Genomic DNA, 16,706 nt, shown 5'->3' on the forward strand with positions numbered 1-16,706 from the left:
AGCGGTCTCGGGTCGATTTTTTATAAAAAAAATTGAATATCCAACTGGCATTTTTGGCGTACCGTAAACATAGAAGACATGAAGTTTACCCAAATTCCTTTTAGTCACGTTTGTATCTACCTATTGACTAAATGTCTGTAAAATATTAGAAAGATTGAGAGATCAGGGGGCTCTCACCATTACCTTGTGCCCTTTGTCCTAAAGTTTTAGCATTTTTTGACTGAAAAGTGACAATCTAAGCACTCCGTAGATATTGAAGATGACGTTATTCTCAAAAATCCATCTAATACAACCTTTATATATACAGAGTCAATGATTTGGTTGAATATTATGGACATTGAAAGACCATGGGGGTCTAAACCTCATTTAAGCGGTCTCGGGTCGATTTTTGGTATAAAATTTGAATATCCAACTGGCACTTTGGGCGTACCGTAAACATAGAAGACATGAAGTGTACCCAAATTCCTTTTAGTCAAGTTTGTATCTACCTATTGACTAAATGTCTGTAAAATATTAGAAAGATTGAGAGATCAGGGGGCTCTCACCATTACCTTGTGCCCTTTGTCCTAAAGTTTTGACATTTTTTTACTGAAAAGTGACAATCTAAGCACTCCGTAGATACTTAAGATGACGTTATTCTCAAAAATTCATCTAATACAACCTTTATATATACAGAGTCAATGATTTGGTTGAATTTTAGGGATATTGAATGACCAGGGGGTCTCAACCTCATTTAAGCGGTCTCGGGTCGATTTTTTATATAAAATTTGAATATCCAACTGGCACTTTGGGCGTACCGTAAACATAGAAGACATAAAGTGTACCCAAATTCCTTTTAGTCACGTTTGTATCTACCTATTGACTAAATGTCTGTAAAATATTAGACAGATTGAGAGATCAGGGAGGCTCTCACTATTACCTTGTGCCCTTTGTCCTAAAGTTTTGAGATTTTTTGACTGAAAAGTGACAATCTAAGCACTCCGTAGATACTTAAGATGACGTTATTCTCAAAATTCATCTAATACAACCTTTATATATACAGAGTCAATGATTTGGTTGAATTTTAGGGATATTGAATGACCAGGGGGTCTCAACCTCATTTAAGCGGTCTCGGGTCGATTTTTTATATAAAATTTGAATATCCAACTGGCACTTTGGGCGTACCGTAAACATAGAAGACATAAAGTGTACCCAAATTCCTTTTAGTCACGTTTGTATCTACCTATTGACTAAATGTCTGTAAAATATTAGACAGATTGAGAGATCAGGGAGGCTCTCACTATTACCTTGTGCCCTTTGTCCTAAAGTTTTGAGATTTTTTGACTGAAAAGTGACAATCTAAGCACTCCGTAGATATTGAAGATGACGTTATTCGCAAAAATCCATCTAATACAATCTTTATATATACAGAGTCAATGATTTGGTTGAATTTTATGGACATTGAAAGACCAGGGGGGGTCTCAACCTCATTTAAGCGGTCTCGGGTCGATTTTTGATATAAAATTTGAATATCCAACTGGCACTTTTGGCGTACCGTAAACATAGAAGACATGAAGTGTACACAAATTCCTTTTAGTCACGTTTGTATCTACCTATTGACTAAATGTCTGTAAAATATTAGAAGGATTGAGAGATCAGGGGGCTCTCACCATAACCCTGTGCCCTTTGTCCTAAAATTTTGACAACTTTTGACTGAATTTTTTTTATTTTTGGCTTTCCATATATATTTCTATTTATAGTTATCAATATTTCTAGAGTTATGGGTTTTTCTTTTTGTCTTTAGAGACATTATACACAAAAGTACATCTTTGAAGTCGTTTTATTGACAAAACTCTATATCACATAAAGTCAAAATATTTAACATGGAAAAGGGTTTACATGCGAGGACAACGAGAAATTACGACAGCTCAAATAAGTCATTTAACGATTTTTCTACATATCTTATCAGTCCTTTTAACTATGAAAATCATGCTTTATATGTTATCAAGTATTTAATTTTCGTATAATTTTTCACCAGATTTTGAATATCAAACCGGGTGCTAGCAGCTGGTTGGATATTGAATATCGAATAACGAATAACGAACCGGCTGCTAACTTCACATACATACGAGTTTATAGTTTGTCAAAGTTTATGCAAACTTGCAAAAGTATGTTAGAAACAAATGATCAAAACGAGTGCTCGCCGAACAGTTCGTTACTGTATGAAAGAAATTCGCACCTTAATAAAAAAAATATTTGTCTTTCGTCTCATTTTTGTGTGAAATAACGTCAAAAAGTTCGAATGAAAAAAAAAATGACTGTAAGGTGACCTTTAGTTGTTATTAATAATTTCAGTGTCATTTGGTGTTCTGTGAAGAGCTGTCTCATTGACAATTGTACCACATCTTTTTTTTATGCCACAAACATTTCTGGACAAACGGAAAATACGGACAGACAAAACAGAAAATAGCCCATAAAACAGGTAACATATAATCTTGATGTTCTTATACACCAACTTTGAAAGATAACTTAGTCAGCAGCAGTCTAACAATGAATATTATTGCACAATTACGTTTAATTAATATTTGAAAAATCCACCGGTGCCGAAATTGCAGGATTTTCTTCCCTTCGGAAACATCTGAGATCATCCCAGGTTTTGTTGGGTTACGTGTTGCAAAGTTTTTAGTTTTCTATGTTATGTGGACTGCTGTTTGTCTTCTCGTCGGTTACATGTACCGGTTTTTGCTATAGCTGTGTCGGTTTGTTTTCGACCTTTGAGTTTGATTGTTCCTTTGGTGTCTTTTGCCTCTCTTTTAAAATATTACCCCTCCTTGCAAAAGTAAAGACACGTACTGTACATGGAGAAATTTTTGTACAGTTAAAAATAATGTTGCCAATATATTTTTGCCGAAGCAGAGTTATGAGAGTAAATCGGATCTGTACACACTTTTAGAGAATCGTGTAGCAGTCATGTGTTATCGTATATGGCCAAGTAGAGATCGAAGAGTGGTCAAATGTGGTCGCGAAGGAATCGGGTATTGGTCGAGTTGGTCTTGGATAAAATAAATAAACATGTCGCAGTGATTTGGAAGCGATCATTGGTCGAGTTAATCTGGAAATGATCTGACATTAGTCGAACAAAGGTCGAAATGATCGAGTACTGATCGGTAAAATTTTTGTATTCCGACCAAACTCGATCTCTACACGACCCCTTTCCGGATCAATTCAACCGCTACTCGACGATATCTCGATCTCTTCTCGAGTGACTTGCTTCTCGATCCTTACTCGAATGTTTTTGACATTTCAAAAACTCTCGGGTAGAAAGTCAGATCCATGACGAGCAAGGTAGACTATCCCAAACATTCTTGTCGATTGAGTCAGACCAGTCTCCCGATCACGTAATTTGGCTTGATCGGGCTTGATCGAGTTGATCTGATTGGTAGTGTGAACCTACTAGATTAAGCTGGATCGAGTTGATCTGATCGGCAGTGTGAACCTAGCTTAAGCTAGACCAACTCGATCAATCTCGATCAAGACAAATTAAGTGATCGGGAGGGATTTTACTAGAAAAAATCTCAATATTCACATGGTGCCTATATTAGTGTTATTGTAACTTGTTTGTGTGCCTCAAAACAAGGTATTGAGTAATGCTTATTGCAATAGTTATTGTTGGTTTAAGTCTGTCATATTTGTTTTTCATAATGTGTATTTAATGTAGGCAGTTAGTTGTTTTGATTCAATTGTGTTGAGAAAAATTTAACATTTGTTTGTAAAGTGGACTATATGTTTTCCCGTTTGAATGGTTTTACACTAGTAATTTTGGGGCCCTTTATAGCTTGTTGTTCAGTGTAAGCCAAGGCTCCGTGTTGAAGGCCGTACTTTAACCTATAATGGTTTACTTTTTAAATTGTTATTTGTATGGAGAGTTGTCTCATTGGCACTCACACCACATCTTCCTATATCTATATGGTATGGGTTTTGTCAGTGTTGAAAGCCGTACATTGACCTACATGTATAATTTCTTTTATCCAAGTCATTTGAAATTCGGTGGATAGCTGTCTCATACACTTTATCACTTTTTCAGTATTTTGAAATCTGTCCTGCTGCAGGGATAGAACTTAAGACTTTGGTAATGATAGCCCAAAGATTAAATTTTGTAGCCAACATATATAGTCTTATACACGTAAAGCCCACACCAAATTTTAGGGGCCCCTGTTACATGTAATTTAACACCCTGTCCACTTGAACTTTTTACATCAGCATACTTCATACAATAATACACCTTATCACTTTTCCCGCTTGACCCTCGAATCTGTCCTGCCTGAACTTTTGATGTCATACAACAATCACTTTTCCATTATGGCGTCAGATATTTTTTATTATGACGTAAATATTTTACGGGAACTTGTAACAGTTGCGTGATGTCCAGTAGTGGCGGACAAATAAAATAAGGTGTATTACTTTCCATTGGGGTGTCAAATATTTCTTTTATAACGTCAACATTTCAAGGGAACATTTGTGATGTCATGATGGCCAGAAATGGAGGACAAATATCGATAAGGTGTATTGGCAATAAAACCCCATGCACGTGTTTCTATCCATGGGAAGACCCACTTTCAATGTATAGACTTGAAAATATACCTTGATAGCGGGTCTTCCCATCGATAGAAACAAGTGCCTGTGAATATAATCCAATAATTATGACGCCTTGGAAGGCTATTCTAAATTTTTGCTTAGACGCCTTCCTGTGACGATGTAAGGCGTCAAAGAAAATTGTAATAGCCTTTCAAGATGTCATAAATATTTGGACTAACGTTGATAGTTTGTCTTCCCATGGGCATGGATAGAAACAAGTGTCTGTGAATTTACATTGATAGTGAGTCTTCCCATGGATAGAAACAGTGGCGGATTTAGGGGCTCCGACCCCGTTATGGAGCTACATATCAGATAAATGCATAGACTATTTACAAGTATCACTTCAAAAGACCAAACGATTGCTTGCCTTGGGCAGGCCCCCTTTTTTAAAAACCTTGAAACGCACCTCTAGAAACAGATGTATTGGTTCAAATTATGATTGAACACACAAGCCTCATCTTAAAAGATTAATAATTCTTACCAAGTGAGTATATATTGCGTAACAAACAATTGTTATCGACTCCTAGGAGTCCGATATTAAGAATTGAACGATGGACACTTAGGGCGTGACTTATTCTTGCTACCTGATTGGAAGATATTACGAGACGTGAATAATCAAAATTTATTGATTGGTTAGAACAATCCAAACCTAGTAAATGTCCTTCAATCCCGTAGAGTATCGGATTTGTCGTCTCTTTTTTAGCAATTAGATTTTACACAGGTAACTTTTATCTATAAATAGACGAATCTTCTGGAGTAAACAACAACGTTAAACGATACTACTTCATAACGTGTGACCTCACATGTGTGGTAAAATTTGTTGATTGATGCACGTGGCTATTCTAGTAAATGAATTAATCTAAAAAGCGAGAGCACTTTCCATTTTCATCAGCTAAGAGTCGAATATAGCACTTTTTGAAAGGCTATCGCTTGTCTTTGCTTTCTTTGTTGATATCTTTCCTGCCCATTCTAAATTCAAATTTAAATACCATTTCCGGTGATTAAACAAAAAGTCGATTCCGGAAAAGGTCGATTTTCCGTAATGCATTTCTAAAATATACGCGAACGAAATGAAGAAAAAAAAACATTAAAGAAAGGTTATTGTTTATTAATACATCATTGCTCAATCTAATGTTGAATCTTTTGAATTTTAATATATGAAGGAATAAAACCTGTCTTCAAGATATCAAGGATTTTCAATGGTACATGTACCTTGCTTGTCATGATATTGATGAAATGTAGTACTATATCTTATCCTGAAAAAAACCCGAGCTAATTCCACAAAACGGTGTTTTTGAGGTTGTGAAAAAGTTTAGAGAAAATGTCATTTCTATATTCATAAAATGTTAAATAAAATATCAGTTAACTGATAACTTTTAAATAATGTATATGTCAAAATAATTTATGGAAAACATTTAGCTGATGTTTTTCAGATGTTTTATGTAAAACATTTTAATTTTACGTTATAAAACATTTTATGCAAATAGCAAAACTATTTTTTCTGTAAAACATTTTTTGCAGAATGTTTTTGGGATATTTGGAGAATATTTACTTTAAATATACCAATTGTAGAAAATATTATTTTCTTATATCAAAAAAATATCTACGGGATATTTTAGAACAATGATTGAGAACATGAATTAAAGATATTAGCAAATAATATTTTGTTAATGTTGCAATAACATTTTTCTTAAATGTTAGAAATAAAACATTTCAAAAAACAATAAAATAAACACTTTTTTGATGTTTAAATGATATCTTATTGAAATATTTTGTGAGGGACGTCCATAGAACATTTGAAAAATGTTTTTAAAATGTTGTGTGTTTGCCGAGTAGTTTTAAATAACACTAGAACACACCCGCGAAATCGCGGGCATTAGAGCTTGTGAGATTTAGTGTCTGGAGAATTTCAGCAAAAGATTTCATATCTGTAAAATTTCAAAAAAGGTATCAAAATTCATAGTTCCTTTATATTTGCGTTTCTGTACTATGCACATACGTCTACTATAAATAAAGTGTATTTGCTATTCACTATGATTTTTTTCTCATAGACGATCACTGCTATATTATATAGAGAGTCTCTATCAATGCAATAATCATTGTCCTGTCCTCGAGTACTCTTGTGAAATTTATGTGCAAGTTTAAAACCGGAAGTCCTGTTTGACTTACATTAAAAAGCGAAATTGCGGACATTTTAAGCTTAGTTGAAAGTATGTTCACTATTTTAGGCTGAATGTTTGTTAAAAAAAAATATGTCTGAAGAATTTAAGAAATAATATCAAAAGCCATATAGGTACATGGAGACAGGACAATATTTCTTTTTTTTCAAAGTACGTTATTTTTTTGTTTTCTGTTATATTCCATTATTTTCACGTTTCTGTATACTTTGAACGTACGTATCTATATTATAAATATTAAAAGTGTATTCAATTTTCTATCAACTATTAATTCTATAAAGTTACTTCTCCATGGCGATCACTTAGACTGCTATATTATATAGAGAGTCTTTGTATATTATAGTAGTATATTAATCATAGTATACATTGGGATGATGCAGATAAACGTGAAAATAATTGTCTGAATTGTCGCCGTCCAAGTAATTATGAAAATTGTGTGTAAGTTAAAACCGAGGTATAATAGTAGTGGTTCTTATGATATAAAAACCACGATATGGACAACGCTCTGATTGGCTTATTTATTTATCATTTTTTATATACATATATATCATACGATTTGGTTATCAATGTTAAAACCGGTAGTCATGTCTGACTTAAAAGTCGGTTTGATGACAGAAACTCACTGCTATATTGTATAGAGAGTCTCTATATATCATAATAGTAAATTAATCATAGTATACATGCAGATAAATGCAAAATATTTGTCCTTTCCCCCTCCGAGAACTTATGAAAATTATGTGAAAGTTAAAACCGAAGTATAATAGTAGTGGTTCTTACGATATAAAAACCACGATATGGAGAACGCTGTGATTGGCCTGTTTATTTTTCATTTTTGTTATCTATCATACGATTGGTTCTCAATGTTAAAACCGGAAGTTATGTGTGACATGAAAGTCTGATGACGGAAGCAATATTCGGACACCTTAAGGTGTCAGACCACCAATTAAAAGTCCCTATCTGTTCAACCAAATTTTGCAATTTTCATAGCTTTCTAAATTTTTTATCTTAAGTTTAACCTCTTACAAACCAGGTATGTCCTGAATCGTACATGTATCACCTTTCTTCATGCCAATTTTCGGCATACCTTTAAAGCCATATAAGAAAGAAGAGACCTTCCGAATGGATGTACCACTAAAAATAACCCCTGGTTTTCTTGAAATCTTAAATTAGTATACTATGGAGCGCATTAATCCTCAATTTTTAATTTCAACTCATAGACAAGTAAATTTGGGCTCAAAATGGTCTTAATATATTTCTCTTTCACCAAAAGTTTCATTTCTGCAAATTTGTTAGGTAGTTTAAGTAAACAATGACATCAAATGCACTATTTTTTGTCCCGAGTAGGCCTACTTTTACATACGTTCTAAATTTGAGGGAGTAATTGGTGGTCTGACACCTAAAGAGCCAAAAAAGTTGCTCAGAAATCTTTGCTTTGCTTTATTCTTAATCCTTAGTCAATTTGAAGTCAGAAACAGCTTATCTGAGCATAATGTGACTTATATTACAAATTTCACAGCTCAATTTAAACTGACTGTAATTTATGACTTTGATAGAAAATACTTGAAAATTTCATTTTGGGCTACAGGAACAGAAACTTTAAATATCAAGATCAGTTTTGTTGATTTTTTTCTTGTTTGTTCTACTACTTAAAAGACTTTCCACAATTTTTAACATGGGTTAAGTAAAAAAATCCAAGGTATTGAAGAGTCAAGGAATATTGACCCCCCTTTTTTACACCTGGTGTAAGTAATGGGACTATTAAATGATCAAAAGTGCAGTCATGGTCATTTAACTGTTTTTATTTACTATCAATTGATACAACTTAAGGTATAAAACTTTCATTTGAGATAATAAATGGGATTTTTGTGAGTTTTTGCAATGTTTACATCAGGCTATGTTATCTGCCAAATACATGCTATGACGCAATGATATAAGGGATAAAAATCAAATAATTTCATTAAATCTTGATGACAACAACTTTTTTTGGTAGTAAAATAACCATGTTTTAATGTTGATACCACAGAAACAACTTACTGTGCATTTATAACAATTTGGGACATTTTTTTTTATGTAAAGCATATTGTCAGGGTGGGAAAAGCTAAAAATAGCACAAATTCAAGTTTAAGGCTCTAAGTTTGCAATATGTGACTTTTTGCCCCAAAAAAGATTGAAATGTGACTACTATCACTTCATATGATCAGTTAAGTAAAAAAAATCAATTGTTTTCTGAATTTGAGGTTTCAGCGCATTTCCCTTAAAGAGCCAAAAAAGTTGCTCAGAAATCTTTGCTTTGCTTTATTCTTAATCCTTAGTCAATTTGAAGTCAGAAACAGCTTATCTGAGCATAATGTGACTTATATTACAAATTTCACAGCTCAATTTAAACTGACTGTAATTTATGACTTTGATAGAAAATACTTGAAAATTTCATTTTGGGCTACAGGAACAGAAACTTTAAATATCAAGATCAGTTTTGTTGATTTTTTTCTTGTTTGTTCTACTACTTAAAAGACTTTCCACAATTTTTAACATGGGTTAAGTAAAAAAATCCAAGGTATTGAAGAGTCAAGGAATATTGACCCCCCTTTTTTACACCTGGTGTAAGTAATGGGACTATTAAATGATCAAAAGTGCAGTCATGGTCATTTAACTGTTTTTATTTACTATCAATTGATACAACTTAAGGTATAAAACTTTCATTTGAGATAATAAATGGGATTTTTGTGAGTTTTTGCAATGTTTACATCAGGCTATGTTATCTGCCAAATACATGCTATGACGCAATGATATAAGGGATAAAAATCAAATAATTTCATTAAATCTTGATGACAACAACTTTTTTTGGTAGTAAAATAACCATGTTTTAATGTTGATACCACAGAAACAACTTACTGTGCATTTATAACAATTTGGGACATTTTTTTTTATGTAAAGCATATTGTCAGGGTGGGAAAAGCTAAAAATAGCACAAATTCAAGTTTAAGGCTCTAAGTTTGCAATATGTGACTTTTTGCCCCAAAAAAGATTGAAATGTGACTACTATCACTTCATATGATCAGTTAAGTAAAAAAAATCAATTGTTTTCTGAATTTGAGGTTTCAGCGCATTTCCCTTAAAGAGCCAAAAAAGTTGCTCAGAAATCTTTGCTTTGCTTTATTCTTAATCCTTAGTCAATTTGAAGTCAGAAACAGCTTATCTGAGCATAATGTGACTTATATTACAAATTTCACAGCTCAATTTAAACTGACTGTAATTTATGACTTTGATAGAAAATACTTGAAAATTTCATTTTGGGCTACAGGAACAGAAACTTTAAATATCAAGATCAGTTTTGTTGATTTTTTTCTTGTTTGTTCTACTACTTAAAAGACTTTCCACAATTTTTAACATGGGTTAAGTAAAAAAATCCAAGGTATTGAAGAGTCAAGGAATATTGACCCCCCTTTTTTACACCTGGTGTAAGTAATGGGACTATTAAATGATCAAAAGTGCAGTCATGGTCATTTAACTGTTTTTATTTACTATCAATTGATACAACTTAAGGTATAAAACTTTCATTTGAGATAATAAATGGGATTTTTGTGAGTTTTTGCAATGTTTACATCAGGCTATGTTATCTGCCAAATACATGCTATGACGCAATGATATAAGGGATAAAAATCAAATAATTTCATTAAATCTTGATGACAACAACTTTTTTTGGTAGTAAAATAACCATGTTTTAATGTTGATACCACAGAAACAACTTACTGTGCATTTATAACAATTTGGGACATTTTTTTTATGTAAAGCATATTGTCAGGGTGGGAAAAGCTAAAAATAGCACAAATTCAAGTTTAAGGCTCTAAGTTTGCAATATGTGACTTTTTGCCCCAAAAAAGATTGAAATGTGACTACTATCACTTCATATGATCAGTTAAGTAAAAAAAATCAATTGTTTTCTGAATTTGAGGTTTCAGCGCATTTCCCTTAAAGAGCCAAAAAAGTTGCTCAGAAATCTTTGCTTTGCTTTATTCTTAATCCTTAGTCAATTTGAAGTCAGAAACAGCTTATCTGAGCATAATGTGACTTATATTACAAATTTCACAGCTCAATTTAAACTGACTGTAATTTATGACTTTGATAGAAAATACTTGAAAATTTCATTTTGGGCTACAGGAACAGAAACTTTAAATATCAAGATCAGTTTTGTTGATTTTTTTCTTGTTTGTTCTACTACTTAAAAGACTTTCCACAATTTTTAACATGGGTTAAGTAAAAAAATCCAAGGTATTGAAGAGTCAAGGAATATTGACCCCCATTTTTTACACCTGGTGTAAGTAATGGGACTATTAAATGATCAAAAGTGCAGTCATGGTCATTTAACTGTTTTTATTTACTATCAATTGATACAACTTAAGGTATAAAACTTTCATTTGAGATAATAAATGGGATTTTTGTGAGTTTTTGCAATGTTTACATCAGGCTATGTTATCTGCCAAATACATGCTATGACGCAATGATATAAGGGATAAAAATCAAATAATTTCATTAAATCTTTATGACAACAACTTTTTTTGGTAGTAAAATAACCATGTTTTAATGTTGATACCACAGAAACAACTTACTGTGCATTTATAACAATTTGGGACATTTTTTTTTATGTAAAGCATATTGTCAGGGTGGGAAAAGCTAAAAATAGCACAAATTCAAGTTTAAGGCTCTAAGTTTGCAATATGTGACTTTTTGCCCCAAAAAAGATTGAAATGTGACTACTATCACTTCATATGATCAGTTAAGTAAAAAAAATCAATTGTTTTCTGAATTTGAGGTTTCAGCGCATTTCCCTTAAAGAGCCAAAAAAGTTGCTCAGAAATCTTTGCTTTGCTTTATTCTTAATCCTTAGTCAATTTGAAGTCAGAAACAGCTTATCTGAGCATAATGTGACTTATATTACAAATTTCACAGCTCAATTTAAACTGACTGTAATTTATGACTTTGATAGAAAATACTTGAAAATTTCATTTTGGGCTACAGGAACAGAAACTTTAAATATCAAGATCAGTTTTGTTGATTTTTTTCTTGTTTGTTCTACTACTTAAAAGACTTTCCACAATTTTTAACATGGGTTAAGTAAAAAAATCCAAGGTATTGAAGAGTCAAGGAATATTGACCCCCATTTTTTACACCTGGTGTAAGTAATGGGACTATTAAATGATCAAAAGTGCAGTCATGGTCATTTAACTGTTTTTATTTACTATCAATTGATACAACTTAAGGTATAAAACTTTCATTTGAGATAATAAATGGGATTTTTGTGAGTTTTTGCAATGTTTACATCAGGCTATGTTATCTGCCAAATACATGCTATGACGCAATGATATAAGCACTGGGGTAAATGTGATCTCCGCAACTGCAGTTACGTATATCCAAAGATGGCGAACGATGTTTCTGGTCAATATTTCTTTTGTCAATTTTGTTACAATTCTGTATTATTCTTCGGTATTTCGTGTCTTTAATAACGTATTACAATATTTGAAACTGAAATACTGAGTGTTTAATTCATAATTCAACCGCTAAATGGAGAAAACAGCCATTTAAAATATCGTGATGATATGGGTAACTGAAGTTAATAAATTTTTAATGATATAGGTAACTGGAATTATTGATATCCGTAACTGATTTTATTTTTAAATAATTCAATCATGTTTGAAATGAAATAAATGTCTCCGGTTATTAAAAGTGTAATAAATATGAATCAGAAATGATCTTCGAAGTTCGAAGTCTTAAATTATTATGGAAAAAATTGATCAGGCTTCCAATTCTTAATTTTATATATTGTCAGCAGCATGAATGCATAGTGAACTAAAGGATTTGATAGCTTATTATAGACGAAATATAAGTAAAATTGAGAACGGACAGTACTTAAGCAAATGAAAAAAAAAATCTAAAAATACACCAAACGAATTGATAACAACTGTCATATTCTTAATTTGGCACAAGCATTTCCTTAAGTAGAAAATGGTAGAGTATAAGCTGGTTGTATAACTAGCTAAGCCCCTAACTTGTATGATAGTCACATAGGATTCCATTATATTTACAATAATACAAAGCAAACAGACATGATAGGTCAGAAATCAAAATTTGGGGAACGATGCATCTAAGTCAACATAATTTTAAAATTTATCACACGATTAACAACTATAAATTTCAACAGAGAAACACAAAATGGCATATACACACGTTAAAGAGAGAGTTCATAAAACAAATTTGAGGGCAAGAGTACAAATTGACCATAGCACCGTAGTACAAATGCTGTATGTATGAATACTGAGCCACCCCAAAAAATAATCAAACAGTACTATAGAGTTAAGGTTAACAATAAACATTTGGACAAATAAAGTAGCACAAAATCACGTACATCAGATGATAAACAACAAGTACATTAACACCATATTTCAAGACTCCCAAGAGTGACTGCGGTTGGAAAAATGGTCTCCATTGGTCTATCTCCCCTTAAATTATAGACATAATGTTGCATCAGGTTTGCTGTTCGGGATGCACAAATACGCAGCCACTTCTGGTCAGAATGGGGACGTTAATTCAGATGCCACATGTTGAGAGAATTCCGTGCTCTTTGTAGCTAGGTTAATAACCCTTATAACAAATCTTTGGGGGGTCCATAAATGGCCAGTGGCAAAGACAGACTCCCGTCCCTATCCAATCTGCCATACCCGTGGTAGTCCAAATTTCTTTTACCTTCATCCGGGACGGCCTCTGATGCAAGACTTACCAACTGTATCTATATTTTTTTCTCTTCCTGAACATATATTTAATATAAAGAAAATGTGGTACCACTGTTATTGAGACACAAGAGACTTACTGACACAGAAATTAATATGTTGGTCACCATACGACATTTAACATTGATCAATGCCCATACCGCATATTATGCTATAAAATATATTTCAAACAAGTCAACTAATGGCCTAGGCCTTATTTAGGGGCCATTTTTTTTAAATAACGAAAAACACAGCAACAAATCACATCCAATGCATTGCAGGCTCCTGATTGGTGTCAGACCTAGTCAAATACTGGATGTGGCGATGATAAACATGTTAACTGCATGGCGTCCAATCCTCCACAGACTTGGACAGTGGTGTAACAGTACAACATAAGAGAAAACAAAAAAAATCAGTTGAAAAGGCTTAACTCATCAGGTGGATACAATTAAAAATAATTTGTACACAAAAAAAAAAAGTGAACGTGGGAGGGTACTTGACTACTTGTACATCCCAAAAACAAAATCCCTAAATTAAACAGTCACTAAATTAAGATCTGGGAGGAGTCGCAAGTACTGAAAGCTATTTCAAAGCCAAAAAAAAAATTAATTAAAAAATCATGCATCTAAGACTAATTTATCAGTTAATGCACATCCCGTATCCAAGGGATTAAGTGTGAAGAAATCTTAAACAGTAGATTTTTTTCTAATGTTGTTAGAACATTGTGGACATATTATTTTTGATCCCGATAATTTCATGTATTTAGCTAAGCCGTATTTGGCACAACTTTTTGCAATTTTGGGTCCTTAATGCTCTTCAACTTTGTACTTGTTTCAAACGGCTTTTTAACTGTTTTGATATGAGCGTCACTGATGAGTCTTATGAAGACAAAACGCGCGTCTGGCGTATTAAATAATAATCCGGGTACCTTTGATAACTATTTTACACCACTAGGTCGATGCCATGGCATGCACTGCTGGTGGACGTTTCGTCCCCGGGGGTATCACCAGCCCTGTAGTCAGCACTTCGGTGTTGACATGAATGTCAGTTATATGTCATTTTAATAACTTTCCTGTGTACAAAATTTTGAATTTTTCGAAAAACTCAGGATTTTCTTTTCCCAAGAGTAGATTACATCAATCTAATTAAAACCCGATCTCTCATCGCTCCCGTTTTTTGATATGTCGCGTGGGATACCACGCGACATATAAGAAAATGGGAGCAATGAGAGATCGGGTTTTAATTAGATTGAGATTACATAAGCCGTATTTGACACAATTATTTTGGAATTTTGGGTCCTCAATGCTCTTCAACTTTGTTCTTGTTTTGGCTTTTTAACTGTTTTGATATGAGCTTCACTGATGGGTCTTATGAAGATGAAACGCGCGTCTGGCATATTGAATTATAATCCTGGTACCTTTGATAACTATTTTGACGAATTTATGACAGATTTATTTCCGAAATAAATGATGGTCCGAACTATTTAATCGAGGATAATGAATGAAGCAGAAACAACAAGATTCAACAGTTACGGATATCCTTCTATAACCATTTATTACAGTTACGGATATCAGCCTTTACAGTTACCCATATCCTCGAGATTTTTTTAAATGATGATTTCTCCATTTAGCGGTTGAACTATGACAAGAAACGTTGTATGTAAGTTTCAAACGTAGTAATACTTTAGATAAGACACGAAATACCGAAGAATAATACAGAATTATAACACAATTGACAAAAGAAATATTGACCAGAAACATCGTCCGCCATCTTTGGATATACGTAACTGCAGTTACGGAGATCACATTTACCCCAGTGATAAGGGATAAAAATCAACTAATTTCATTAAATCTTGATGACAACAACTTTTTTTGGTAGTAAAATAACCATGTTTTAATGTTGATACCACAGAAACAACTTACTGTGCATTTATAACAATTTGGGACATTTTTTTTTATGTAAAGCATATTGTCAGGGTGGGAAAAGCTAAAAATAGCACAAATTCAAGTTAAGGCTCTAAGTTTGCAATATGTGACTTTTTGCCCCAAAAAAGATTGAAATGTGACTACTATCACTTCATATGATCAGTTAAGTAAAAAAAATCAATTGTTTTCTGAATTTGAGGTTTCAGCGCATTTCCCTTAAGGTAGCACAATACAAAGATTTTTCATCCCCAATCAGACATCTTTAAATTGATGTAATTCCACTCATCCTTCTTTAAATTTTATAAATGAGGTACCAAAAGAAAGAAGAATGATTTATCTTTCAAATTGTGATAATTTCATGATGACATAATTATTACATAATTAATTGTTATGTAATTAGTTGCTATATTGTGATGTCCATACTTGAATGAATTTAGCTTCTTTGTTATTTATAGCATCCCAAAATATTTTATAGATTCTTGCACAACACAGTTTGACCTCCAAAACTGTGTCTCAGATTTTTCCTATTGTATTTCATTCTCTCATAAATCTTCAATGAAGTTTGCAACATCAATTCATAAGAGATCACTAAATTCAATGTGGCATAAAATTTGTTCTATTGATGTTTTTGGAAATCTGAGACACAGTTTTGGAGGTCAAGCTGTGTTGTACAAGAATCTATAAAATATTTCGGGATGCTATGAAGAACAAAGAAGCTAAATTCATTCAAGTGTGGACATCACAATATAGCAACTAATTACATAATAATTGATTATGTAATAATTATGTCATAATGAAATTATCACAATTTGAAAGATTGATCTTTCTTCTTTCTTTTGGTACCTCATTTATAAAATATAAAGAAGGATGAAATGAATTACATCAGTTTAAAGTTGTCTGATTGGGAGTGAACAAATCTTTGTATTGTGCTACCTTAAAGGTGTCAAACCACCAATTAAAAGTCCCTATCTGTTCAACCAAATTTTGCAATTTTCATAGCTTTCTAAATTTTTTATCTTAAGTTTAACCTCTTACAAACCAGGTATGTCCTGAATCGTACATGTATCACCTTTCTTCATGCCAATTTTCGGCATACCTTTAAAGCCATATAAGAAAGAAGAGACCTTCCGAATGGATGTACCACTAAAAATAACCCCTGGTTTTCTTGAAATCTTAAATTAGTATACTATGGAGCGCATTAATCCTCAATTTTTAATTTCAACTCATAG

At 32.7% G+C, this 16,706-nt stretch overlaps 1 protein-coding gene across 4 annotated transcripts in view; it reads left to right on the forward strand.

The window, feature by feature from the left end:
• The first annotated feature begins 2,333 nt into the window (after positions 1–2,333).
• Positions 2,334–16,706, forward strand: part of LOC143070563 (uncharacterized) — a 187,004-nt gene continuing 172,631 nt past the window's right edge. For all 4 annotated transcript variants that reach the window (XR_012976586.1, XR_012976585.1, XM_076244816.1 and 1 more), the window contains exon 1: positions 2,334–2,461. The gene's annotated coding sequence lies outside the window, so the exon portion shown is untranslated. The remainder of the gene's footprint in view (positions 2,462–16,706) is intronic.

The sequence above is a fragment of the Mytilus galloprovincialis genome, chromosome 1 (assembly GCF_965363235.1).
Source record: "Mytilus galloprovincialis chromosome 1, xbMytGall1.hap1.1, whole genome shotgun sequence".
NCBI lineage: Eukaryota > Metazoa > Mollusca > Bivalvia > Mytilida > Mytilidae > Mytilus > Mytilus galloprovincialis.